A 16,329-nucleotide genomic window follows, 5' to 3' on the forward strand; every position below is an offset into this window, starting at 1 on the left:
CCATGTGGACGATCTCCTACTGGGTTCCGCTTTAAAAACCATTCCTCATGTGCCTCATAAGTCTCCTGTACAAACTGTCTGACATCTGAGTTTTCCCGCTGACATGTCTGAAGTTTACTGGCAACCTTTGACCTGTGAGGTCTCCAGGAGTCATCTCTATTAGTGACAGTCATCTTAACTCATCCTCTCTACCGCTTCACCAAAATACTTACATCTACCTTATAGTGGCCACATGTTCCGGACAACTGGGAAATATCTGTGTGCGGCACAAATTCCGCAGATGGTAAAAAAAAAATAAAAAATGGTTTCTCCACATTTTTTATTACCTTTCAGAATGATAATTAATTGGTGTATAATTCTGTGATGTATTCTGTTCACAGAAAACTGAGAATACATATGTGCAAAAAAATATATAGTGGCTGATTTTAACCTTTGTCCGTTTGCGGAACGTATGTTGCGTATTTTTTTCACTGCGCTCGCTCCGGAAAATAATGGTACACAAGAACAGGCAAATACAGAGTCGTACACACGTCCATCACATCTCTGCCTATGACTGAAGAGACGGAACTGAGCTATAACACAGATTCTAACATGACTAGTAGCATATTAAGCGTATGGATAAATCTACGGGTAAATATAGGAATTTTTCCATGCACGCAGTTCATGGGCAATAAGACGGCTGATTCGGGTTGGTTACGGAATGCCGGTGCTCGCATCCCGACAGGGCTAGTATACCGACACTTGTTGATTGGTATGCTAACCCTCCCCCTATCCTAACCCTTCCCGGTGCCTGACCCTAACCTCTCCGGGGCCTAAACCTAACCCTCCCCCTCGTGCTAACCCCTAAACCTAACCCTCCCCCCAACCCCGCTACTTACCTTCAGTATCCCGGCAGTCAGGATGCCGGCGTCGGTAATGTAAGCGTCCGAACATATCCCGCTGATTCACTTCCACCTCAGGACCACGATGTGCTTATCTATAATGAAGCAATACTTCCATTTCCCTGAAAATTATGTTACCACATTATCTGGCCCCAGGTCCGGATTAAGGGCCTGTTGTGAGAAGCGGAGGGGGTGTGGCCAGTGCCATGTGGGCGTGTACACCTCGTGCGATAGCCAATGCCTATAGGTTGTAAGCGCCCAGGAGCCGAGCCCTCTTCCCTTGTGTGCTTTTCCTTCCCTCACTTATACCATCATATCCACCCCATTGCCAACAGCAGCAGTGAATCTTTGCGTTCAGACGGCACTGCTTTTGTGGGTATTATGACTGCATGTATAACAATGCTTATATTTCATGAATCCCATGTTCTGCAATGTTTTGTATTGTAAATTATTTGCACTTTTTTCTTGTTTTCTTTGCACTTCCTCTCCTTATGTACTATATTAGGTGCTGCACCCCCTCTTATGGCTCTATATACATAAAGGATAATACAAGACATTTACTTATATAGCACCAGCATATTCTATTGGGAACAACACAGTAATAAAAAGAGACTGGGTAATAACAGACAAAGCAGTAAGAGGACCCTGCTGGGTAATAACAGACAAAGCGGTAAGAGGACCCTGCTCACACACGTGATATACATGGATAAGTGCTACATATAGCAGATTAGTCCTGCCAGATTGCAGAGCTTAATCGCATCATCGTGGTCCCGCCCCCTCTTCACAATGCCAACATTAAAGGCATGGTGAAGCAGGGGGTGGGGCCGCGATGACGCGATTCAGGGTGAAACGCGTCATCGCCCCCCCGCCGCTGCGGGGATTTCTATTAGTGGATGAGGGTCAGGCGGCAGCCAGGAGGCTTGCCCGCCTTTCCAGGGGGTCGGGAGTGGCACCCGATATTCAGGAGGCTCCCGGCCAAATCAGGAGGGTAGGCAAGCCTGAAAATATTAATATAGGCAGGAGCCGTTTGCATGGTCACAAGCAGTAGGACTCAGATAAGCTGCTGTACTTAAGACTGTTCTTCTAGTCAGGTCACAGATATTGGTTCTATCAATTAGGAGATATCAGGTGATTATCCACGTTTCTTCTTAAACATTTTCACATATTTCTCATGCGGTTCGATGCATCTAATCACATCACAGGCAAAACTGTCTCAGTGATCCGTGGAGCACTGCAATCCACTAATCCACTCATGTCCTCTTTACTAAATATGGGCCTAATTCAGCAAATTCCCGATGTTGGACTGTGCATATGGGTCTGCCAGGTCGCTCGCTGTTTGTCAACAGACTGTCAGCTATTAACAGTCTGCTGCCGTTTCGGGTCGGCAACAACCTTCCGTTCTACCATGGGTCACTTAGCCGGCCGATGTTATCGCAGATGATCCGACATTGCTTCTAGAACGCAGCTAGGATTAGTAATGTATGAAGGAGGCATGACGACTCCTGCTGCATTACCATATTACAGCTATCGCAGCTGCTACCATGTAAGCAGCTGCGATTAGTTACTGATTCCGCAGCTTAATCAGGTGCTATGATCATAACTAACTTTTGCATTTTTAGTACTCTTCTTCAATAATTAGTCATTTGTAAAGTCCAGGAAGTGAGAATAACTGGCAAGAACGATATCCACCATTGTATCTAACATGGAGAAAAAAAAAATAATTGTTCAAAATAGGGACATTTCCATGGACAATAAAATGAGCCATCACATCTGGGAGTGTCCCTGCAAAATAGGGACAGTTGACAGTCACAAGATTAGATCACCTACATTCTCATGTATACTGATCCAACAATGGCTGCCTGTGCTTTGGGCACTGGATGGATGTCTCCCATTCGTCACTGGACACGATGGGAGTTACAGTACATAGTAAGAGTGTTAGCAAGCTGTGATGTACAGTGTCCTTATTCCGCCATATGTTGGTAATCGGTTTTGTGTATGAACTAGTAATCTCCTGTCCATCTCATTGTGCCAATATATTTCTTACAGGATATGATATTTCCACTTTACAGCAAGTTGTTTCTAAGGGGCATATTTATTATATATCGGGACCTGATAATTATTTATTTTTTGCCGCTTATCACAGATCTAAGGAATTAAGGATTGTTATCAGACCATAAATCTGGGAGCGGAGAGTGCCCCTCCCTTATGGGTTCTGCCTCTTATAAATGAAACAATAATTAGGTGAAATGAGGGTGTTGAAGATGCCATTACACTGCATAGTGTCTACATGCACTTCACCGAACAGACTCTGACATCATCAGCTACTATCCACGTGGACATTGAGTGGGAATAGTAACCTGTGGTGAGGGGGGGTACAAATTTCTACTATTGCATACCTCACAACTTTTAAAAAAGGCAAGTAGTGACATCTGCCCGAAAACAGGCGTGGCCTATCAACAAGGGGGTGTGGCCTCACGGGAAATGTAGCGCCGGTGAGCCACGCCCCCCCTTTCATCAGGCTGGTGACTTGCCCGGCGCTCCGGGAGCTGCTGGACAGGCCCCCAGCCTCATCCAGACCCTGCAAATTATAGATGGAGTCAGCTGTGCAGAGCAGCGGTGTGAAAGTGCCCTCCCCAACTTCCCCCCTGCCCGTGGGATACTGCGGCCCGTGGGCGGGACAGTGCCTGTAAAACGGGACTGTCCCGCTGTGTTCGGGACAGTTGGGAGGTATGCTATTGGTGGCCAGATCCTCGAGTTGAGACAAAACAACAGCACTGTCAGGACATGGAACTGCACTTCCGTCCTCACTGATGGCACGCCCGTCCTAAAGCTAAAGGGGAGAGAACAGAGGAGATCACATGAGGCTGAGCCGCGTCAGGGGAGCTGAGCCCTGATTGCAGGAGCTCGTCACATGCGCATCTGACTACCCTGGTGCTCAGCATCAAGGGGCTGATTACACCAGGCAGTGACTGGCTGCAGCTGAGATTAGGACTGAGATTTACATGTTCCCGCCCAGTTGTGATGTCAGTCACCCGCGACCTCTGCGGTAAGTGTACGGGTGGTCGGCTGACAGCCTATACACACAGCACGATGTGCCGATATTTATGCAGATATATAGGCCATCGGCTGTGCTACACGCAGGCGCGTTATGTCTGTGAACAACTTCGTCCGCAGACATATTACTGGTACACACCCGCGGACGCGCCCATGAAATATCGGCCGGTCAAGTGAACGGCAGATATGTCGGCCAGTGTGTACCCAGCATAAGAGTGGTTCAATAAGTGTGTTGTACAGTGAATTGTACTGGTAGGAAGTGCTAGATGCTTCTGCAGGGTCAAGGCTGGCATGTCTGATCACTGTTTTCAAGTTCTTTGAATAGATCCCCATTGCACCAGTCATCTTTGGTTAGGATTGATGTCAGGTCCTTTGAGGTTATGACTGCAAGCTTCTTGGGGCAGGGTCCCTATAGTAGGTGCATCCAAGAAACCAGTTTTATCTTTAGCTAATTTTCTTTTTCTTTTTCCATGATTCATCATTAACAAATCTGCTCCGACTGATATATTTTACTACTGAATAAATATATTATCAGATAATCTGTTGCCTTACACCCCCTTATTCCAACAGCCAGTGTAAATCTCTGTTTATAATACCACTCAGTAAACAGCATCTAAGCTTTTGGTATAAAGTTAGACTGTGTATATACACTTTCAGGGTTTGATTTTGGATGATGGATGGTTAGAGGTGGGGGAGGCGTGGGGGGTAAGACATGCCGTGTAGCCATAAAGGGAATGAGAAAAGCACACACAGAAGGAATGGAGGAATGAGTCTGCCTTGGCCTCTGACCCGGGTGTCAGTGATAAAGTGGGTGCTAAGAAGATGCTCACAGGCCTGTCACGGCCTGGAAAAAGGACAAACAGGGGAGATTGTGTCTGTGGAGATAAAAGGGGGACCAGAGTCTGGGGATCTGGCCTCCCTCGGCCTTTGTCCAGCCAGGCTGGAGGCTGCATATAGGATCAGTCACAACATCATGTGTTTTGGTCAATCAGTGACTTGAGGAGACACAAAGTCTAGGGATCCAGATCATCCATAACAGGCTGCATTAATGAGCTTTATTTCCCTATGATATGGAGGAGATGTAACAAATGGATAATTCAGACTATTCATCTCCTTCCAGAGATTCAAACCAGTTCTCAAAAACCAAATTTCATATTAAAGTCTTCCAGCTCTCATCCAAACCCATCGCTCTATGCTCCTCACTCAATGACTCTCCCCTCTGTGTCACCCCTGTTTGTCTATTCCTCCCCTCACGAGCAGGGTGCTCGCTCTTCCCTCATGCGCTTTTCCATTATCTCCTCCCCACTGCCACCAATGGTGCCAAACCTTTGGGTTGCGCTGTGGTTTTGGGTATTATGACTACAAATGGTTCTACACATTGTATCGGGCACATTAAGAGGGGAGGGGGAGGGGGCGGGCCTGTGTACAGTCTCCCCGGCAGCGCACTGTGCGCAGCAGTAGACTCGCATGTGCAGGTAAGTGGGGAAATGGTGAGGCAGCCATTTTCCCGGTGATTTCCCTACTGCGCATGTGCAGAGTGCCGGGAAAATGGCCGCGGCGGCCATTTTCTAGGTGATTTGTACAGCAATGCTACCGCCAACGCGGGACTCCGGAGAGGTAAGTATTTAATAAATGGGTGCAGGTTGTGCGGTGGGGCCCCCCTGGACCAGAGGCCCGCGTGGACCTCACACCCTGCACCCATTATAGATACGCATAGTATCCTATGTTCTGCAATGATTCGTACTGTATGTATTTATATCTATTTTCTTGTTATGCTTGCACTGCTGTTAAGGCGCTGCGGACACCGTGTGGCACCATTTAAATAAGGGATACAAATAATAGTGATATAATATATCTGTATAAATGTTGATAATCGGTGAGTTCTGATGTTGTCAGTTAAGTGTTTATTAGGGAAACTTGTGTTTTACAAAGGACAACACATCCCCTTACTGTAAGTTACTGTGATTATCGGTAGACACCTCACGATTTCATGAAGTAAGCATGGCGGACTATACAGTAGGAGGTCCCGTATCTTGTATATACCAGTGTTACTAATGGACTATGGGCCTGCTTCAGAGATGGCCTGCAGGAGGTGTCTGAGGAAACAAGATGTTTCCTGCCGGCACCTCAGATCAAATAGCTGCGTCCAAAGTTGCCGGATCGGATCAACGATGGTCGCGATGTCTGCAGCATCGGCCATCTGAGTGAGTCTAAGGAATGGCCACCTCCTGCCTGCTTGCGAGGCCAGTAAATCTGCGTCGGAAGACACAGACACTGGCCGACATGCCCTCATTTTCTGGAAACGCAGGTAGCGCAGTCCTGGCCCCGCCCCCAAATGGCAGCGGCATGTCAGTCATGCTGCGGCTTGGGGGCACTGCGTGCAATCTCGCAGGACTCATTCTGCACATGCTTAGTATGGGCCCTGCGCATGCCCAGTCCACCCACCATCGGAGTTGTGTGAATTAGGCCCTATAACAATAAAACCAGAAGGGTTGCATGTAGCTTATACTGTCATCCATAGAGGCACCTGCTGAGGGTAGCACCATGCACATCTATATTGAGTGACCATGCAGTCAGTCATAATTATACTTGTATACTCAGGGTAGAGACGGATTATCCACACGGCAACCCAGGCAGCCATTTAGGGCCCTGTCGTACATAGGAGGCCCATCAGCCGCCCAAATGATAAAAATGTTTTTTGCTTATTAAGAAAAAGGATTGCAGGGTGTGTGTAGTGAGGTGCATGTGCTAGCCAGGGATGGACACAGTTGGCAATGTTTTATCACCATAGGTGTTTTTTCTTTTGATGATGGTGGTTTAACCATACGTTAGCAGCTTTCCGATGGCAGTCACCATTGAATGGCGTTGAAGCGATGGCCATCCGATGTTAAGATTCATCCGCTTAACATCGGGAACAGCTGTGGGTTGCTATTGGGCATGCATGAACAATCACAACCCTTTTTTATTTATTTTTTTTCATCAAATTCCTTTGATGCGATGGTTAGTTACCATTGCGTCAAAATATTTGATGGCGGAAGCCCAGCCATCATTCGATGGCGTTAGTGCTCGTTTTGAGAGATCCCCTGGGCCAGGACTTCATCAAGAGTTACTGGTATCATACCACAAGCCCAACACAGCTGTGCTCAAAGTATGTGTATCAGGGGCGGAGCTTTCTGTACAGCACTGTCTGTACTCCCAGCCAATCACAAGGGTTACAGGAGCATGTGCTAAGCTCCTCCAATCAGGGCTCAGCACACTCTCCTCAGGCTGCACCTGCAGTCAGCAGCATGGTGGGATATAGACAGGAGGCAGCGTGGTGCTGGGAGCCTGACACTTACACTAGCGGTAAGTTAGATCTATGTAGCACACCCATGAGCTTTGGATAGTGGTCAGAAATGTTCTTCTGTAGCAAAACTGTTACTAATCCCAATACAGTATTTGCATCAGCCAATTATAAAGTTCCAACAGTAAGCTGAATACAGTACATCACACAGCAAAATTGTTTTGTTTATAGGATGGAAGATGTTTTTTAAGGGTTAAGTCAGAGTTTTCCAAACTCTATTACAGTCCAGGTTTTAATAATATCCATGCTTGAGTCCATATGGTTTAATCAAAATAAACTAATTAAGTCACCTGTGTGCAAGCATGGATATCCTTAAAACATGGACTGTAATGTGTCTTAAAAGTTCTAAATCTAAAAAAAAATCGCTACTTCTATACCACCCATATTTACAGATCATATAGTCCAGTGGTCCTCAAGGCACTCTTAACAGTCCAGGTATTAAGGATATCCATGTTTCTGTACAAGTGACTTAAGTAGTAATCTGTTACCACATGTGTACAATCATAGATATCCTTAAAACCTGGACTGTTAGGGTGCCTTGAGGATTTAGTTTGGGAACCACTGATATAGTCTTAAGCTGGACATCCACTATGCAATTATCTGTCAGATATCTGTCCAATCTGGCTGGTTGGAATGAAAACCTGGTAATGTATGGGAGCAAATGACAGTCGATGCACCTTTTAGGTGACCTGAGATTTGTGTCAGAGAGTAAAGCTGGCCACACATCTAAAGATTATCTGTACAATGATTGGTTGGAATGAAAATCTGGTAAGGTATACAATCGCTTTTTGCGAGCAGCTCTGAATGAGGTCCAAGGTGCAGAGATAGAGGCTTGGGGTGCACAGGACACACAGATGGGCTACATTGACATAAGGGGGATGATTCAATTGGGCGAGAAGTAAAAAACCTTGCGTTATCCAATCAAAAAAGTGGTTGCAGGGTTTTCAGAGCTGAAAACCTTGAAGCGCGTAAAAAAAATAGAATAAAATAAAAATGACACTCACCTGTCCAGGGATCAGGTGGTCTCCGCGACTCCTAATGGCCTCCCCTCCATCTTGTCACTGGGGAGGGGGCTGCTGGGAGGTTCCAGGTGCTGTTGGATGGTGCAAGTGCTGCTTGGAGATGTAGTTCTCACAGTGCCGGCTGCAGGGGGGAATACACCCCGGGGGTCACTCACACTCGTACACGCATACTCACCTTGCTGCAGAAGACCCGGCTCCCGATGTTGGATACAGAAGATACCACTTTAAGGAATAATTAAGCTAATTGGAAACTTCCAATTGCTTAATTAGTCCTCAGGGGGGTTGCCGCCAGGATCCCAGAACCAATCAAGCTGATTTTTCGTAATATTAACGATTTTAGGATAAATCAGACTTGTTCGGGAGGTGCGAGAATAAAGATGCAGTGATTTCAGCCCTCTAAGTGAATAGCAAAATCCTGCGGCTGGGGGAAAAATCCTGCACCATGGTTATTTTTTAAATAAATTTTCACACACGCAATTGGATTCCCCCCCGCAAAGTGCACAGAACGTACACACACGTATGGGGTGACGAGTGTAGAGGCAGACAGTACAGCACTGGGTACAAAGTCAGACTTACTGAATAGGGGGGAGCAGTGTGAGACATTGGGGGCTGTAGTAGTGTGGTGAAGGCAGATGAATAGTACATAGGTAATGGTTATTGAAGAGCCTGTGTGTTACTGGTAAGTGAGCCTGTGTGTGTATGTGGGAATGAGCAGCTTTCAGACAGGAAATTATTTGTTCAGCTTGTGACAATCCAACTCCCATACAGACAATGCTGCTAATGCTGGCCATACATGCTACAATTATCGGGGCGATCCGCCTGATATCGGTGGATCGCCCCGATAATTGTAGCGTGTGGGGGGGCGACCAAGGGTTTAAATATTGCTCGGTCGGGCATGCTGGATTGTCCAAAATGCCCGTCCGATGCGATATTTCCCGGTAAACTGTCGGCCGCATCGGGCAGTGTATGCCCAGCTGCGGACGACAGACAGACATTCCCTGTGTTCCTTCCTACAGAGCACGGATGTCGGGCTGATACACTGTGAGAGAAATCTCACAGTGCATGCCGGCGACATCTGCGGCTGGCAGCCGGCCAGAGAAAATGTCTGTCGGTCTGACAGGCATTTTATCTGGCCGTGTATGCCCAGCATTAGTGATGTCACTTCTTACCGTTGTGACAGATCTGCATTTACTTCTCTCTGGGGGAGATGTATGAAACGCCAAAGTGGTATCAGCGCACATTAAAGGCACTCATAACGCTTCTGTCCCATGTATTACTGGGGGGCTGGGCGGTAAATGACAGGGGCACTAAGCGCCTCTGTCATTATCGGCGCTGCTATCTACAAGTCATTTTGTTGGGCAATGTATGAATGGTCAGTTCGCCTATCGTTATCGACAGTACTAGGCTGATGCCCTGTGAGCTCTAGCAGGGATCGCCGGGGGGGAGGGGAGGCAGGGGAGGGAAGTTCTCACTCTCCCGCTCCAGCAGATGACATGTTCATACATCTCATCATTAGTGCTTCCTGCTTTGCCTTGGTAAAGAGGCGAAACAGGAGGCGTTATAGCAGCACGATAATACATCTGCCCGGAGAGGAGATGCAGCTGACTGGTGATGGGGCCAGGCGCTTCACATCGTGCTGGCCAAAGTGACGCGATTCTAAGGATTGAATCATATTGGGCATGTCCCATCCCCATGGACCTGCGATTTCCAGCTTGATTCCCCCTGTCCGGCCCACTTCACTAGGAAGTGGGCAGGATGCAAGAGGGTCATCAACTCTTGTGGGGATCTGGTGTACTAACCACAAATTCAGGAGTCTCCTAGATGTTTCGATAGAGTAGGCAAGTGTGGTATAACGCATTATAAGACGCTCCTCCCCATGAACCTCCCATTCATGTGAATGACTTTCACTCTGCAGTCTTATGGCAGGAAATCGGAACTCTTAGCCAGTTAGAGGATAGCGCTGGCAGTGTTGAGTCAAATGGACTCCTCCCCGGTCTTCTTTACCAAAAGCCATCACAAGGTTGTATGGGCTTCGCTTCCACCAGCCGGCAGATCATCACTCTGTAATTGCCCCGTTAATGTGACTAGCTGGGAAGTGCGATGTGGGGCACTACAGTGTGGTGCAACATTCTGATCTAGAGAATGGGCAGGTGTAGCAAGTGGTCCGGGAACCAGCACTCATTTGGTACGGGTATACAGGAAAGGTCAGGTTCACAGGCTCCATAACAATAAAACAGACAAGGATCAGGGACTAATACAAAAGGTGGACTCAATAGGTACAGTAGCTGGTGTAAGGGTAACAACCTAATACTCTGGCACTGACAGGTGCATAGATTGGACCTCATTCTGAGTTGGACATAACTGTATGATGCTGCTCATTCCCCCCCTACCTACACTGAGTGCACATATGCATCTATATACGACGTGTGTCCTTTTTCCTACCGACTAAGCCACATTTAGCACTCATAAACCCTGCACGTGTTTGGGAGGGGGATGACCTGTGGGTAATGGACACCTGGTACAAATTGTGGGCTGATGATGATGATGGCCACTGGCTGTGCCTGATATTTTTTAGTATAGCCTTTAAAAAAGGTCTAAATTAATTTGCTCTTAATGCCAATAAAAAAAAAAATTAAGTAAATTTATGTTTTTTTTTTTTTTTTTTTTTTTTATCTTGATACTAGCACTCTCCTTTACACTAGAGGCATAAAATAAACTAAAGCATATAAGTTAAGATGGTATGTAGTAAATTAAAATATCTAAGGTCTACCTGGGTGAAACCGGGTACATCAGCTAGTGTTTATATAAATGTGTTCAATAAATATATCTACTCATGCTGTGTAATGTATATGCCTGTGCGGCCTCATGGAATGAACCTCTTAATGTCCTTTCAAGTTAATATGCATTAAGCTTATAGTGGGGGTTTAACACCTGTGCAGGTTTTGCAACCAGGGCTGGTTCTAACTAGCCCGGTGCTGGTTGTGCTTAAGTACAGGGGACCCCTACGTCTTTTTTTTTTCCTCCTTGTACTTAAGCACAACCAGCACTGAGTCACTAAAAGCCCGGGGCTGGTTGCTCTTTTTTTGGGGGGGGGGGGGGGGGGGGAGTGTCAATGACATAGATGCATGTAGCACAGGTCTCCCTGGTTCGTGATACATGCATCTCTATCGTGCTTGATGTGCACAAACAAACACTGGCCCTGATTCAAAGGCGCTCGCAAAAAAAGGCGCTCGCACTCGCTCTGAATCAGGGCGGCCGCTTTTTTTTTCCTTGACCAGCCTCCTGACCATCGGGCTTGCGACGAGACCCTTGTGGTAGGGTCTGGACTGCTGCAAGCCCCAGTGAGCTTCCTGCTCTAATAGAGCCAGAAGCTCACTACTGACATCACTGGTGATATCAGTGGGCCCTTCGGGAACGCCTTCGTTTGGCCAGCCACCCTCGCCCGCCTACCAAACAGGGCGAGCTGTCGATCAACATAGACAGCCGCCCCTTTTGGATGCGAGCGCCGGAGCGTGTGCGCACTGCCCGGCCATTGACCCGCTTGCTAGCAGGTCTGAATCAGGCCCACTGTACGACAGTGGTGTCAAACTCGGACCCTCCAGCTCCAGTGGAACTACACATCCCAGCATGCAGTGCAACAGTTTTGCTATTAGGGCATGCTAAAACTGTGGCAGGGCATGCTGGGATATGTAGTACCACAAAAGCTGAAGGGCCAGAGTTTGATACCACTGCTGTACGATGTGTGTCACATCATACACAATAGGTCGAAATCTTACTGCAGGTTCAGCAGATCTATGATGCCAATACACGACGCCGGGGCCGCGCATCGTAATCGTACTGGAATTAACCACTTTTTACACGATTGGTCATTATGAATGATCGAAAATGGCCAAATCGTGTAAAAAATCGCACCGTCTATGGGCACCTTAAGATCCAGTGTTACTGTGTAGGAAAACAAGAAATAATCATGATGTAATATTGTGTAGTTGGAAATACGGCTTCATCTCCTCTAAAACCATTTCCCTGACTTTCAGTTTCCACCTCCAATGTTACAGCAAAGTAATAGACTAGTAACTGTTCCCCGTCACTCGCACCATACTTTCCTACTCTCCTGGAACGGCCGGAGGCTCCCGAATGTTGACTGCTGCTCCCGGCCGCCTGGGAGAGCATTCAAGTCTCCTGGAGGTTACAGTGTGCTCGGTCTCATCAACTGGTGCCGCCCACTTTCTGAGTAAAGTGGGCGGTCTGTGTGGGCAATGATGCAATTCGTGCTGAATCATGTCATTGTAGCCACGCCCACTACTTTGGGCATCCAGAAAGGTGCAACCATGTACTTCCAGCATGCCAGTCATACTGTCTGCCATCTCTTATCGGTCCGCATCCTCCAGGAAACGCACGTGGGTGAGAAATATCACATCGATGTCCAGCCTAATCCCCCTTTATAATTACCCCTTTCATTCATTTACACTGTAATGCTTCTCTCCTAACATATCAGACCCTCCAACATGACCCCGTCCACCAGGTACAAAATGCTCGGCTCCTGAACTTCCCACCAGCGTACCAGCATACGAAGGGGGATGTGTATCCAACCTGATTGTACAATAGAATGTTCGCTAAACCACTGTCACACACTGGTTGCACCAGATCACCTCTTATAAAGATACAATCTCATGATATTATCCTCATCCCCAGCACAGCTCTGATACACCAGTCACTGTACCTATAAGCAGGTGATTATCTCACCTTCTGCTACTTGGGCCATATTACTGTTCTTAGTGAAACCTTTTACTTCAGTCTGAATCTTTTCCATGAACAATGGAAGGTATTATTTATTCAACGCTTTATTTAAAAGCACAATGGAGGTTCTAGGATACAGAACAGCACTGTAGAAGGCAGCACTTACTGCCTGGCCAGGTACATTTCCTCACCTAGGGCCTGATTCAGAGGCCAATGTCCTAAGTCTACGCAGGCGTGTGATTCGCACTGCACATGTGTCCCGCTGGGAGCCGCATAACAAATTTAGTTACAGAATGAGGCAATGTCAGTGGGCGTTCCTGGTAGGAAATGGGGGTGGCTTGACAGACGAGGGATGTGTTGCAGGCAGTCAATGGAACAGTCAGCCGACACATTTTGCTCCATATGGCTGGTGCAATGTCCGATGGTGCATCTGTTTATTTGGTGGATCAGCTTGTGGGCGTCTCACTAGGAAGGCCATCGACTGCGGCTTTAGCATAAGGTTGCAGTTGTGTTGCACACAAAGACGCTGTTGCAACTGCGTCAACCTCTATCTGGCCCCTAGAGTCTATGAAGAATCTAATGGTCGGCAAATATGTATGTCTTTTAAAGTGTTGGGAAGGTGGCTGTCAGGGGCGCTGCTGTGTGCTGGGCAGGGGAGGTGGGCTGCTGCTGCAGGATGTGCCGCAACACAGTGGCCAGCATTAGTGGGCAGGGGAGAAGTTTTGTGGGTGGGGGCGATCACCCTGATCACATGACTGGATGTGCCACCTGCCCCCGTGGAGGCGCGTGCATAGCAGATATCGGACAGATATAACCCGTGGCTCGAGTGGGGCTGCTCGCGCTGCAGTCCGGAGACAGTCGCAGCACCAGCCAGGTCCATTGCGCATGGATCTGGCAGGCACCAGGGCCGGCACAAACGTCATCTTCTAGAGACTGCATCGACTGCAGACCTTAGAAGTGGGTAGGGCAGACGATGAAGCAGGGGAGCGGCTTTGCACTGGAAGCGTTCTCTCTGTTAATCGCGGATGGGCCTTGCAGTCCCAAGGTAAGAAAACACCTCCCACTGGGGCTCCCTGTCCTGGGTGTGATAAGCACATTATTATTCCAACGGGGAGCCACTACCAGGGGGTGGCAAATTTTACTGGGGTAAAATCCGCTACTATATGCAACCGTTCTCCTAAAAGAAAAAGCCTGGTCTTACTATTACATTATAGGAAAGAGAGATGTTGTTGGGAAATTTAAATTTATAAAGAAGAAACAATGCATTTACCACTCATAATAAGCCCTTCGTATTCTCATTCTAGACCCGTGGGGCCTTCCATTTGGCCCTTTTGTTACAGTAAACTCATTCAATAAATCTCTTTCAACGTCTCCAAAAACAACTGCGTTGTTCTGTAGGCATGGAGAATTGGAAACACCAAACCTTCTGATTACAAAAAAAAAGGGCGACATCTGCTCTCCGGAATCCTTTCTTACATCGAATAAAGATACTTCCCTGAGGCACAAAAACCCTAAGGCTTCTATCTTGGTGAGAACGTTGACTGGGCTTTGTCGAACGTCTCCATTTTAATATCGGACGACACTGTTATCCATCATACGGAGAAGGAGAGAGGAAAATGCCTTGTGTATAGGAGGTGTCCATAAGCTATTAATAATTAAGCATTCCCATTCAGTCTGGCAGGAAGCTTTCATGCATTCTTACCTCTTGCCATTCATCCATGTTTCGGTGATTCCTCATCCTCAGTCGGGTGACTTCTTTTTGAGGAAGTGTTCTCGATGGAACAGTTTGGAGAGAAACAGTGCCTTATATTTCATTGTGCGGTCACCCCCCACTCCCCCCAACAAGCGGCATGGTGCGATGGGACATTTGTCACAACTGTTGCAGCTCTAACAGCGACAGAGGCTTGAATTAATGAAGTCCTGTACAGAGCTTTTAACTGGCATTTTATCAGCAGGTTAATGATTCTTTAAGTCTTATGGTGCATACACACACAACGATTTTCTGAACGATTATCGATAATGATATCATTCAATCGTTGCTGAAATCGTTCACTTTCTAAGTCAAAACATTGAACGATTATCGTTCATGCGCGTTCAAGTTTGTAGTTCAGTCAGACTGACCAACTCAACGATTTTCAGTAAGGGAATATGCAAAAATCGTTTGTAGTTCAAAAAAATCGTTCATTACATTTTGTAAAGGAACGATTTTAGTAAACGAATTTCGTTCATTTTTCCCTTGAAAAAATTATCGAAAATCGTTTACTAACATCGTTCCTTTACAAAATCGTTGTGTGTGTGTATGCAGCTTTATACTGTACGTTGGACATATAAACAAGTAAAGTCAATGTCACCCCCATTTGTTGATGATCGCCGGCAAAGTCTATGGGGTCTATTTACTAAGCCTTGGATGGAAAGAGAGTGAACGGAGATAAAGTACCAGCCACTCAGCTCCTAACTGCCATGTCACAGGCTGTGTTTGAAAAATGACAGTTTGGAGCTGGTTGGCTGGTACTTTGTCTCTGTCCACTTTATCTCCATTGAAATATTAGTAAATAAACCCCTATTTCTCAATTTCTCTCAGGATAGTCTCAACATAAATTTGTGTATATAAATCATTTTAGCATTTGTTATCGCCATAAAGATAAAATCGAACTTCCAGTTCCAGGCATGAACCAAAATCCTTATCGCCACTGGAAAGAGTGTTGTACATAAAATATACATTTCCCCCACTCTCCGCTCATTAGATTGAGCTTGTTCGCGTTTGGTGGAAACCCAATTCAGACCACTATATACAATACAGCTCTTGTTTATTGTGACCTGAATGGTCCCGAACCAGTCCACCAGTCCCGTAGGGAGGGGTGGGGGCGAGCGTTGCCGTCACAGCTCCCCCACGGACCCTGCATCTGGCTAGCAGGGAGCCTGGAATAGCACCCTGCCACCAGTAGCGCTGCTTGGAATGCACTCTGCAGTGTGTAGAGTAGTCTGCAGTGTGTAATTCCACAGCAGCTGGAGTGCCACAGGTGGGCGCCTACCCCTTATATATTATAACGTTCGGAGGGTACAGCTTTTGTTAAAAAAATAATAATAAGGAAGTAGTGAATTAAGGGCCTGATTCAGAGCTGAACGCTCTGACCAGAGCGCTCGCTCTGAATCAGGGCCCTCCTACCTGTTTTTGGAGCGGCCTCATGGATGCTCGTATAGCTGTATAGCTATAGCGAGCGTGATGATGGTCAAGACCATCGCGACCATCGGGCTTGCGACGGAGACCCTGCGGTAGGGTCTCGCTGCCGCA

At 47.0% G+C, this 16,329-nt stretch overlaps 1 protein-coding gene across 3 annotated transcripts in view; it reads left to right on the forward strand.

The window, feature by feature from the left end:
- Positions 1-16,329, forward strand: part of METTL25B (methyltransferase like 25B) — a 250,820-nt gene that overhangs the window by 13,830 nt on the left and 220,661 nt on the right. For 2 of the 3 annotated variants that reach the window (XM_088449663.1, XM_088449667.1), the window contains exon 1: positions 7,196-7,280. The exons of the other annotated variant lie outside the window; for it this stretch is intronic. The gene's annotated coding sequence lies outside the window, so the exon portion shown is untranslated. Of the gene's footprint in view, positions 1-7,195; positions 7,281-16,329 lie in introns of those variants that run through there. 3 annotated transcript variants of the gene reach the window in all.

This window comes from Taudactylus pleione, unplaced genomic scaffold (genome assembly GCF_031769625.1).
Source record: "Taudactylus pleione unplaced genomic scaffold, aTauple2 ptg000490l, whole genome shotgun sequence".
Classification (NCBI taxonomy): Eukaryota; Metazoa; Chordata; class Amphibia; order Anura; family Myobatrachidae; genus Taudactylus; species Taudactylus pleione.